Raw genomic sequence first — 10,825 nt, forward strand, 5'->3', positions numbered from 1 at the left:
AGAGAGAGAGAGGGAGGGAGGGAGAGAGAGAGAGAGAGAGAGCTGAACCCTTTTATTGAGGAGAAGCCATTCAAATAAGGCAAAGAGTCAGGTTTCAGGGGGTTGAGTCTAGCTTAGTGATGTCTGCTGTCAGCAGGTTGACTGACATCTAGGAAGGCCACACCCAAAGGCAGAGCAAGAGAAGGGGACACACAGAGGGCATTTCCATGGAACATTCTATCCCAAACAGGGCAAAGGGGTATTATTACAAAGGAATGGGTGAGTGTAGCTCAACTCCATGGGTGACATGCCTACATCTGAAGTCATGCCTTCAACTTCCTGACTGGGACCATGACCAGATCACTACAAAATGTAGTGATCGGTCAAAGCCTCTTGCTTCAGGATGGAAGGCGCAAATCATTCAGAGTGGCTCCCCACATTAGACCCTGTCTCAAAAAATAAAAAGGGCTGGGGATGCAGCTAAGCAGATAAGCATCCCTGGGTTCAATCCCCAGTACCAAAAAACAAATAAACATTGTCCCCTAAAAGCTCCCCAGCATGGCACTGTTAGAGGTGGTGGAGTTGAGGATGGGGCCTGGTGGGAGGTCTTCGTGTCATTGGGGCCATATCCTTGCAGGGGACTGTGAGACTCTGTCCTGCCCTTTTTCTTGCTTTCGGGCCACAAGGTGAGTGGTTTGCTCTACCACATTCTTCCACTATGATGTGCTGCCTTACCAAAGGCTCAAGAGCAATGGGATCAACTGACTGTGAACTGAAACCTCTAAGGCTGTGATCCAAAACAAACCTTTCCTTTCTGTAAGTTGGTTGTCACAGGTATTCATTACAGTACTGGAAAGCTTATCAACATGTTATGTAAATTAAAATCACATAAACCAAAGGATAGTATACATTTTAGCCAGGTACAGTGGCATATGCTTAGTCTCAACTACTTGGGAGACTTGGGCAAGATGATTGCTTGAGCCCAGGAGCTCAAGGCCAGCCTGGGACCTGATTGACCCTGTTTAAAAAAAAAAAAAAAAAGAATAGGAAGGAAGAGACAAAGAAAGGAGGGAAGGAAAGAAGACTTGCAGTCTCAGAGAAGCCTCTGCATCACATCTGGATGCCAGAGATGGCTGTGCACAGCATTTGGCATGAGGCCCAGCAGGCACACACAGTGAGCCTCAAGATGCCTGCACTCCATGGGCAGAGATGTCCATGGCACTGAACTCCAAAACCTTCTACTCAAAAAAACTAGATGTACAGGGGCGCTGGGGTTGTGGTTCAGTGGTCGAGCACTTGCCTCACACAGGCGAGACCCTGGATTCGATCCTCAGCACCACATAAAAATAAATAAGTGAAATAGAGGTATTGTGTCCAACTACAACTAAAAAATAAATATTAAAAAAAACTACATGTGTCCACAGACATCAGGAGGAGCCCACAGGCCAAGCTCCCATCCAGGTCTGCCACTCCTGATCTTTAGCATCAAGAGTGGGCCTTTCCCCTTTCTCCTTCTCTATGCCTTCTGGCCCTTTTTGCCATCATCCTACCAGTTTTCAAGTTCTGGTTCCAATCCTTCCCTCATGGAATCCATCTGACTCTGATTCTCCAGTTGACCCTGCCCTCCACGTCAGTTTCCTGCTTCTCTCCTCTATGTAGGTTTCATGCAGCCCTGCTTATCACACTGTTCCGGATATAGGTTTGGCCACTACCAAACAGCTTCACCTCATGCCTGTAATCCCAGCAGCTCAAGAGGCTGAGGCAGGAGGATCGGGAGTTCAAAGCCAGTCTCAGCAACAGGGAGGTGCTAAGCAACTCCGTGAGACCCTGTCTCTAAATAAAATACAAAGTAGGGCTGGGGATGTGGCTCAGGGGTCCAGTGCCCTTGAGTTCAATCCCTGGTAGATTGCCCCCCATCAAAATAATTTCACCTTTTCCTATGACCCATCCTGGGGACTCACTTCTTAACCTGCTTCTCTCTTGGCCTACATTCTGGGATCAGGCCACATAATATATCACTGGCTTCTCCTAAGGCTGTCTTTGTCCCCATTCCATAATAGTACACCACAGGGGGCAGCTACCATGGGCAAGAACCTGCTGGGGTTCAAAGGAGTAGCTGGCAACGGTGACCCCTGGAAGTCTACCTTCTGCCATAGTGCACCAAAGCCTTTCTTACTAGATGCTTCTTCCACACCCATTGCACCCACAGGGCCCTGTACTAGGAACCTCAGACACTGCCTGATGAGCTAGCAGAAGGCATTTCTGCCTTTGCCATATTCCTAGATGTTTCTGCAGGCACCAAGGGAAGGCTCCTCCTGAACTCTTGTGGCAGTGCTGGGAGGCAGCTCAGGCTGTGGACGTGGCACATCCACTTGGCTGGTACATGCTCTGCACCTGTGGGCGAGCTGGTGTCTGATGAGGGTGGAGTTCTGGCTGAAGCTTTCCCACGCTGGTGGAACTCATGGGGCTTCCTTCTGGAGTGTGTTCTGTGGTGATAAATCAAGTGTGACGTCTGAAAAAGACTCACACTCAGTGCACACATAGGGCTCATCCCGACTTTCATTCTTTGGTGACCAGTCAGGAGTGATATTTGACCAAAGCCTTTGCCACACTCCTAGCATCTATAGGGCCTTTCTGTAGGACATAACCTGGATGCAGGGTCGAGTGTGACAGCTGGCTGAAGCTTCCCCAAATTCTACATGCCAAGGGCTTTTCTCCTGTATGAACTCTGATGTTTAATGAGATTTGCTTTCTGATTAAAGGCTTTCCCACACTCATTACATTTGCAGAGCTTCTCTCCATTATCTACCAACTGGTGTTTAATAAGATTTGAAGGCGGGGGTTGTGGCTCTGTGGTAGAGCACTTGCCCAGCATGTGTGAAGCACTGGGTTTAATCCTCAGCACCACTTAAAAAATAAACAAAATAAAGGTATTGTGTCCATCTATAACTAAAAAAAATATACAGATATTTAAAAAAAGGTTTGGGGCTGGGTATATAGCTCAGGTGGTAGAGTGCTTGCCTTACATGCCAAAAGCCCTGGGTTCAATCCCCAGGACCACACACACACACACACACACACACACACAAAATTGAATTCCTATTAAATCCCTTGCTACATTCATTACACAGGTATGGTTTCTATCTAGTGAACTCTCTGATGTCCATTAAGGATTGAGTCATGATGGAATTTTTTCCCACACTGAATTCATCCACAGGGCTTCTCTTAGTATGAATTTTCTTTTTCTTTTTTTATTTTTAGTTGTAGATGAACACAATACATTTAGAGAGAGAGAGAGAGAGAGAGAGAGAGAGAGAGAGAATTTTAATATTTATTTTTTAGTTCTCGGCGGACACAACATCTTTGTTTGCATGTGGTGCTGAGGATTGAACCTGGGCCTCACGCATGCCAGGCGAGCGCGCTACCGCTTGAGCCACACCCCCAGCACCTCTAGTATGAATTTTCTGAAGTCAAAAAAGGTGTGAGTTTTTGCTGAAAAAGTTCCCACCCACATGATATCCATAGGCTTTGACCCATTGGGACCTGCCACCTGACCACTCAGGCCTGGTTCCCACGGAACACCTTGGCTACCTACCCTCTATCCACCAGTGTTTTGTCGTGGCCCATCCCTCTGATGCCTCTGTACCCAGAAACACACATTCCAATTTGTTATATTTCTGGTCTTTCCCTGCTGTGTTGGTTTTCAGGGGTGCTGGCCATTTGCCTGGAACCTTTCTTTTGTGAAAAGAACTTCCTTCTGCCCATTCCTGTGATTTTTTTTTCCATGAATGTTCTGCTCCTGCCTCGGTCCTAAAAGCTTGTTGAGACTTAGATGCCTCTGGATTGCCTCTTAGGGAAACTTTCTGAGTCATTGCTTGAAATTCTTTTCCAAAAGATTTTTCCTTTGAAGTTAACTGATGACACTTGGTCTTGACTTGAAAATCTGAAACACAGAAGGGGAAATTAAAGGCATGCCTGTGAAAGGAGAAGGAAGGTACAGGTGTCCCCACTTACAATCTCCATGTAGGAATATGTTCTAAGACCTCCGGTGGATACCAGAAACAGGTTAGCACTGAACCCTAAACAGACTATGTTTTTTCCCTTTCATTTTAGTGCTGACAACTAAAGGAGCACAGCTGCTCAGTGCCTGCCATGTGCCTTCTAAGAGCCAGACATAGATCCTGGTGCCAGGAGTTCAGTTAGGAATAGAGACCCTGCCCCCACGGAGTTGGCAGCCTAATGGGGAGTCAACAATAGGACATCAGGTTCAGGACAGAGAATTCCTCTCTAGCTGGATGCCCACCCCCCAGACTAACATGCAAACTCCATGCAAAGACTTGGTTTTGCTTAATCTTAACCTCAGCACGTAGAAGAATGACTACACATGGGTGCACTCAATTCGGGCTTATTGATGGAATGAGTGACAGGAATGTTGATGGAATGAGTGAAAGGGTCCTTCTGCTGATGGCATGTTCCAAATGTAGACACAGTGCAGTGTTCTGTTTATAATGAAACCCAAGTCCTAATTGGCCTATCATGTAGACACCAAGAAAATGAGCATCTCACCTGAGCAGCAGCACATGGTGTCACTGTGGACTTGTACTTGGAGGGATAGGGGCAGGAGGGGAGTTGGTAAAGGACTGTCGCGTTTCTCAGGACTAAAACACTCAGGGTCACTCCAGGGGAACTGGGCTGCATGAAATAATCACACAAGAGTCAGAGAGACCTTTTTCTTTGGGTCCTGTGATGGCTCCTCTGACCTTAGGGGTCTGTGGAAAAAGAGAGAGTGAGTGCTGAACTATTTTATTGGGGAGAAGCCACTCAAATGAGGCCAGGGGTCAGGTTTCAAGGAGTTGAGTCCAGCTTCCTGATGTCTGCTGTCAGCAGATTGACTGACATCTAGGAAGGCCACACCCAAAGGCAGACCAAGAGAAGGGGACACACCAAGGGCGTTTCCATGGAACATTCTATCCCAAACAGGGCAAAGGGGTAGGATTACAAAAGAACAGGTGAGTGTGGTTCAACCCCAGGGGTATGCCCACTCAGAAGATTGGCCTCTGAGGTGGGGGCAAGGAGACCGAATCAGGAGTCATGGCACTACAGCACCAGACTACAGTGATCTTTCAGATCCCGGTGGTGCATTAGGACTGAAAGGCGTGGTACCTCAATGTGGCTCCCCACAAAGGACAATCAAGGCCATCTGCCCTCCATGCTACATTGCTTGCAGCTTACACACCGCACTTCCCTGGGAAACTTGCTGTCATTCACCTGTACAGGGAGGACCCACAGGGCCACAATCCTTGGCATTCCTCCCCCAGAGATGACCCTGGATCTGAACTCTGGAAACTCTGTGCATCAAGAAGATAACTGTCAGTGCTGGAAAATCAAAGCTGCCCAGCCTGAGGGCCACTGAGGAGAACAGAGGAGAAGGGCCCCAGAGGAGGTTCAAAGAGAAAGGGATTAGAGGATGAGTCCACTAGACACTCCCTATAGAACAAGGGCACTGACCTGGACTGGGGTGTTTGGTCTACTGAGCACCAAGAGAGCCCAGAGACCAGGCACTGGGATGCAGGAACTAAGGCCCCACTATGTGGTGCTCACCCAGAGCCCTCAGGGTAGGGTAGTTCTCCAGCATCATGTCCCAGTAGAGCTCTCTCTGCTGTGGGCCCAGGTACTGTGCCTTTTCCAAAGTAAATTACAGAGCAACGTCCTTGAAGGTCATCATGTCCTATAATAATAGGTGCTTGCTGCTCAGAACCCCTCACCCAATCTGAGGGTACAGGTAGAGGCTCTGTGTGCATCTCCTAGCCTTCCAGGTAGATGCTGGGGAAAAGTGTTGGTGGGTAGAGGTGGGCAGGGGAAAGGATAACTGTGTGGAAATACTGTACCCTCAAAACTGGGGTCTCTCTCCAAGCCCTGTGATCAGCTCAGCTTGGTGGGAAGGAGTAGCTGGCAAGGTGGGCCTGAATCCAGGGAAGATGCTGTTCTGAGCCCCAAGGGTGTGCTGGGTGAGGGACTCCAGGCTAAAACTGTGAGGCCCAGATGGCAGTTGCTCTCTGAAGGCCAGCTCACCTGAGACTTGGCCACCATGGCTGGGCTCTTCCTGGAAATAACTGACAGTGGGAGGAGTGGTCAGAAGGAAAGCATGGGAGCACACAAAGGCTGGCTGCCCACTAGGCTTAGCACCATCTGCAGTGGCCCTGGGCCAGGCTGTTGGCTGGCTTCAAACTCGTGATCTTCCTGTCTCAGCCTCTCAAGTGCTGGGATCAAAGGCGTGTGCCACCACACCTGGCTCTTTAAAAAAAAAAAAAAAAAAAAAAGTATTAATTCATTTATTTATTTTATTTTAAAAAATATTTATTTTTTTAGTTGTAGTTGGACACAATATCTCTATTCGTTTATTTATTTTTATGTGGTGCTAAGGATCGAACCCAGTGCCTCACACATGCTAGGCAATCGCCCTGCCACTGAGCTACAGCCCCAGCCCCCTTCCTTGGATTCTTAAGGCTGTGATGTCACTGCCACTTCTTTCTAACAACACTCTCAGCCTTCTCCCTCTCCCTGTTGCCACTGTCTGGCTCTCTCCTCCCACCAAACCCTCCTACAAGTCTCGACCAGTGTGTGGTTACAAATGGGCTGGGAGCTGACCCAGGCCTCCCTGCCCTGCCCCTAGCTTTCACTCCTCCTTAAGCCAAGCCATCTCAAGTCAGGGCCACACACTCAAGAATGGGCTGCTGAGTTACATGGGGGCGTTCCCAAATAAGTGTGTCCTCAATTAGTCACTTCACCTCCCTAAGCCTCGGTTTCCCCACCTGGCACTTGAGAACTGCACAGTTTTAAGTTAGGGACTGAAGGAAATACATTTGGTTAAAGCATTTGCTTTAGGCCAGAGCTGGGCAGGTCTTCCAGAAAAGCATGCTGCTGACAGGGACAACATGTCCTCCTCCCATACCCCATCACCCTACCTTGTGACTCCACCTCCCCGCATCTCCCCAGCCATCTGCTGTACCTGCTGCCCACACCCTAGCTAGTCAGCCTCTGGGTAAGCTCTAGGCCCATCCTGCTGACAGCTCAGCTCAGGGTGGGCCTTCTGCCTCTACCCTTCTCTGCCACAGCACTCCCCCTCTCTGACAAGGTCTCATTTTTTGTTTCCTAAACACACCTCCTACTTAACTCTCCTCTGTCCTTCAGGTCTTACCTCTAAGATGACCTCTAGCTCAGTACAGGAGGAGTCATACAGCCACAGGCACTGTTCATGTCACCTCAGAGCAGTGGGTCAAGATCAAGAGATAGCTCAGAGCAGAGGGCTGCATGGAAGGTGTGAATAGAGTGTCAGAGACAACACAGCCAGAAGTGCAGGGATAGCAGGACCACCTAGGCAGGGAAGTCTGCACCAGGGTGGGGGCTGCAAGGCACTTTAAGGGAAGTGCTGCAGCCAGGAGGAGATGTTCCCAGGGAGCAGGAGATGGGTTAGAGGTGTGGCCTGCAGTCCTGCCCCTGGTGGCTGAGGCAATGGATGTGGAAGCATGTTATCGAGATGTGTCTGTGGCCTCTGGTCCTGTGGGCCTTCCTTAGCCCCTCTATGCCTGTCTGGCCACTGGGTCCCCTGATCTCAGTCTCCACATCCAGCACTTCCAATGTTGTTTTGGCCTGACTCTAGCTTATCACCTCTCCTGCCTAGGCCATAGTTCCCACACTGCCCCAGGCCTTAACCATTCAGCCACCAGTGTGGCCAAGGCATCCTCTCCCTTTGGCTACACCCTTGCCATTTTGGGGGGGAGGGTACCAGAGACTGAACTCAGGAGCACTCAACCACTGAGCCACATCCCTGGCTCTAATTTCTAAGGATCTGGCTCCTCATTCTGAGGGCAGTGGAAGATGGTAGTGACATTTATGCTTTAAAAAGATCACGCTATTCTCAAAGTAAGACCTGCTTCCTATTTGCAGAAGAGAAAAAAAAAATGTACTGGCCGTTACTTGCTAATGAGCACCTCTGCCAAGACCATGACTCCATACCACTTGGGATGAAGGGCAGTGAGTGTCAACATGGGTGGGCTCTGGAATGCATCTGTACCAAGTCAGTGTCACAACGACGACAAAAAGCAAGGTAGCATATTCCAGATTAAAAGAGCCTAAAGCAGCTAGGTGTGGTGGCACGCACCTATAATCCCAGCAGCTCAAGAGGCTGAGGCAGGAGGATCTCAAGTTCAAAGCCAGCCTCAGCAATGGCAAGGCACTAAGCAACTCAGTGAGACCCTGTCTCTAAATAAAACACAAAATAGGGCCAGGGATGTGGCTCAGTGGCTGAGTGTCCCGGAGTTCAATCCCCTGTACCCCACCCCCCAAAAAAGAGCCTAAAGAGACACAATCACATGTAATGCACACTGGGCATGGTGGCGCATGTCTGTAATCCCAGCAGCTCGGGAGGCTGAGGAAGGAGGAGCTCAAGTTCAAAGCCAGCCTCAGCAGTGGCAAGGCACTAAGCAACTCAGTGAGACCCTGTCTCTAACTAAAACACAAAATAGGGCCAGGGATGTGGCTCAGTGGCTGAGTGTCCCGGAGTTCAATCCCTGGAACAACAAAAAAAGTAATGTACAACCTTTAATTAGCTCCTGGACTTAAGATAACTATTTAATCAGTTTTTTCCCCCTGCTGTGACTAAAAGACCCAAGAAGAACAATTAGAGGGGAAGTTTATGTAGAGACTCTTGGTTTCGGAGTTCTCAGTTCATAGACAGCCAGCTCCTCAAGGGTCAGGATGAGGCAGAACATCATGGTGGAAGGTTGTGGTGTACAAAAGCAGGTCAGGACACGGCCAGCAAGAACCAGAGAGAATAAACTCTGCTTTACAAGGACAAAAATATAAGCTCCAAAGACATATCCCCCAATGACCCACCTCCTCCAGCCACACCCTATGTCCTACAGTTACCATCCAGTTAATCCCGATCAGTGGATTAGCACCGATTAGGTTAATGCTCTCATGGCCCAACCATTTCACCTCTGAACCTTTTTGCATTGGCTCACACATGAGCTTTTGTGGGACACCTCGCATCTAAATCATAACATTCATTGTAGAGAGCCACAGCCGAGTCAGGATGGCACCTAGCATTTTGCCAGAAGGAGTGGTTGAGAGGTGGAATTAAAAATTAGTAAAAACCAAACCAAAAGGGTGTTAAGTAAATTGCTAGAGGAAGGAGGCATCTCAGTAAAATCAAGAACAGTTAGGGCATACGTTAAGACGATACAAAGGTGTAGCCCATGGTTCATTAAAGAGGGGCTGTTAAATATATCACAATGGAACCATCATGGTGAAGATTTAAAAAGGATAGAAAAGGAAAACCCAGGAACTCTGTCAGTTGGCACATTGCCATTGTGGATGATGATACGATTTTGTTTGCCTAGTCCAAAGCTTTCATTTCAGATTATGGTAGAATACATATTACATCAGGAAAAAGAGGAGGCCTCTCGAGATAGTCAGAAAGGGGAAGAAAGTTTAGAGCGGAAAAAGCGGGCTGGGGATGTGGCTCAAGTGGTAGCGCGCTTGCCTGGCATAAGTGTGGCCCGGGTTCGATCCTCAGCACCACATACAAACAAAGATGTTGTGTCCGCCGAAAACTTAAAAAAAAAAAAATATTAAAAATTCTCTCTCTCTCTCTCTCTCTCTATCTAAAAAAAAAGTTAGAGCAGAAAAAGCTATCAGGGGAAAAGTTACAGCAGGAAGCTGCTACTAACACCGTTCTATTACCAGAGGGCGTAATTCAACCAACAGCTCCACCTATGGAGACAGCGTATGCTGAATGGCCCTCAACCCCTGTAGTTGATAGATGGGATCCTGAGACAGGACCTCAAAGATTAGCATGCCCTGTATTTGAGGAGGGAGGAGGGCAGCGAAATTACCATGTTTTAGATTTCAAAACAGTGAAGCAGCTGAAAGAGGCCATAACAACCTATGGTCCTCAAGCACCCTTCACTGTAAGTATGGTCGAATCCATTACCAACTTGAACATGACGCCAGCAGATTGGACTAGTATGTGCAAAGCTGTGCTAAATGGAGGACAATGGAAGGTTGCCAATCAGGAATTTTGCACGGAGACGGCTAGGCGAAATGCAGCAGCCGGTTATCCTCAACAGATATGTTGTTAGGAAAGGGACCTTATGAGGGTCAGCAGCAACAAATTGGATATGATCCTGCCATATACTCACAAATTGCTGCAGATGTGATTAGGGCATGGAAGACTTTACAAGGACATGGAGATTTTCAAGGTCAATTATCTAAGGTAATACAAGGAGCTAATGAACCTTACGCTGAATTTGTAGATAGGCTTATTCAAACAGCTACCACAGTTTTTGGGGATACAGAACAAGCAATGCCATTAATAAAACAACTGGCTTATGAGCAAGCGAATCGTTGGTGCAAGGAGGCCATTAGACCATGGAAACATGAAGATTTAAACACATATATTAAATTATGTAGAGACATTAATGAACAGGGGCAAGTCTTGGCAGCTGAAGTACAACAGGCTTTAGGTGCCAGGCCAAAAACATGCTACAATTGTGGACAAACAGGACATTTTAGAAGGAGTTGCCCCAAAGGAGGAGGGTTTAACAAAACTGGATATGATCAATGGGGTAGAATACCGGGTATTTGCCCACAATGCCATAGAGGGAGACATTGGGCTAATGACATCTGCGCCCCCACCAGATCAGTACTAACTCCAGAGATGGGAGTTCAAATCATTCCCACAGGAGTAAAAGGACCTCTTCCCCGAGGAACAGTAGGCTTATTATTGGGACGCAGTTCTTCTACTCTAAAAGGACTTATGATAAGTCCTGGGGTAATTGATCCC

The 10,825-nt window shown here is 48.0% G+C and overlaps 1 long non-coding RNA gene across 3 annotated transcripts in view; it reads right to left on the reverse strand.

Annotated features, from left to right (window-relative positions):
• Positions 1–3,479: 3,479 nt before the first annotated feature.
• The window catches only part of LOC107143058, a 10,008-nt gene continuing 2,662 nt past the window's right edge, over positions 3,480–10,825 (reverse strand). Inside the window, exons 2-5 of one of the 3 annotated variants that reach the window (XR_001503662.2) lie at positions 6,052–6,273; positions 5,248–5,327; positions 4,546–4,671; positions 3,480–3,922 (exon numbers count right to left, since the gene is read on the reverse strand). This is a non-coding gene — a long non-coding RNA (uncharacterized LOC107143058). Of the gene's footprint in view, positions 3,923–4,545; positions 4,672–5,247; positions 5,328–6,051; positions 6,274–7,177; positions 7,287–10,825 lie in introns of all 3 variants that reach the window. The other 2 variants (XR_007347317.1, XR_001503665.2) reach the window with 2 other exon arrangements.

The sequence above is a fragment of the Marmota marmota genome, unplaced genomic scaffold, assembly GCF_001458135.2.
Source record: "Marmota marmota marmota unplaced genomic scaffold, marMar, whole genome shotgun sequence".
Classification (NCBI taxonomy): Eukaryota; Metazoa; Chordata; class Mammalia; order Rodentia; family Sciuridae; genus Marmota; species Marmota marmota.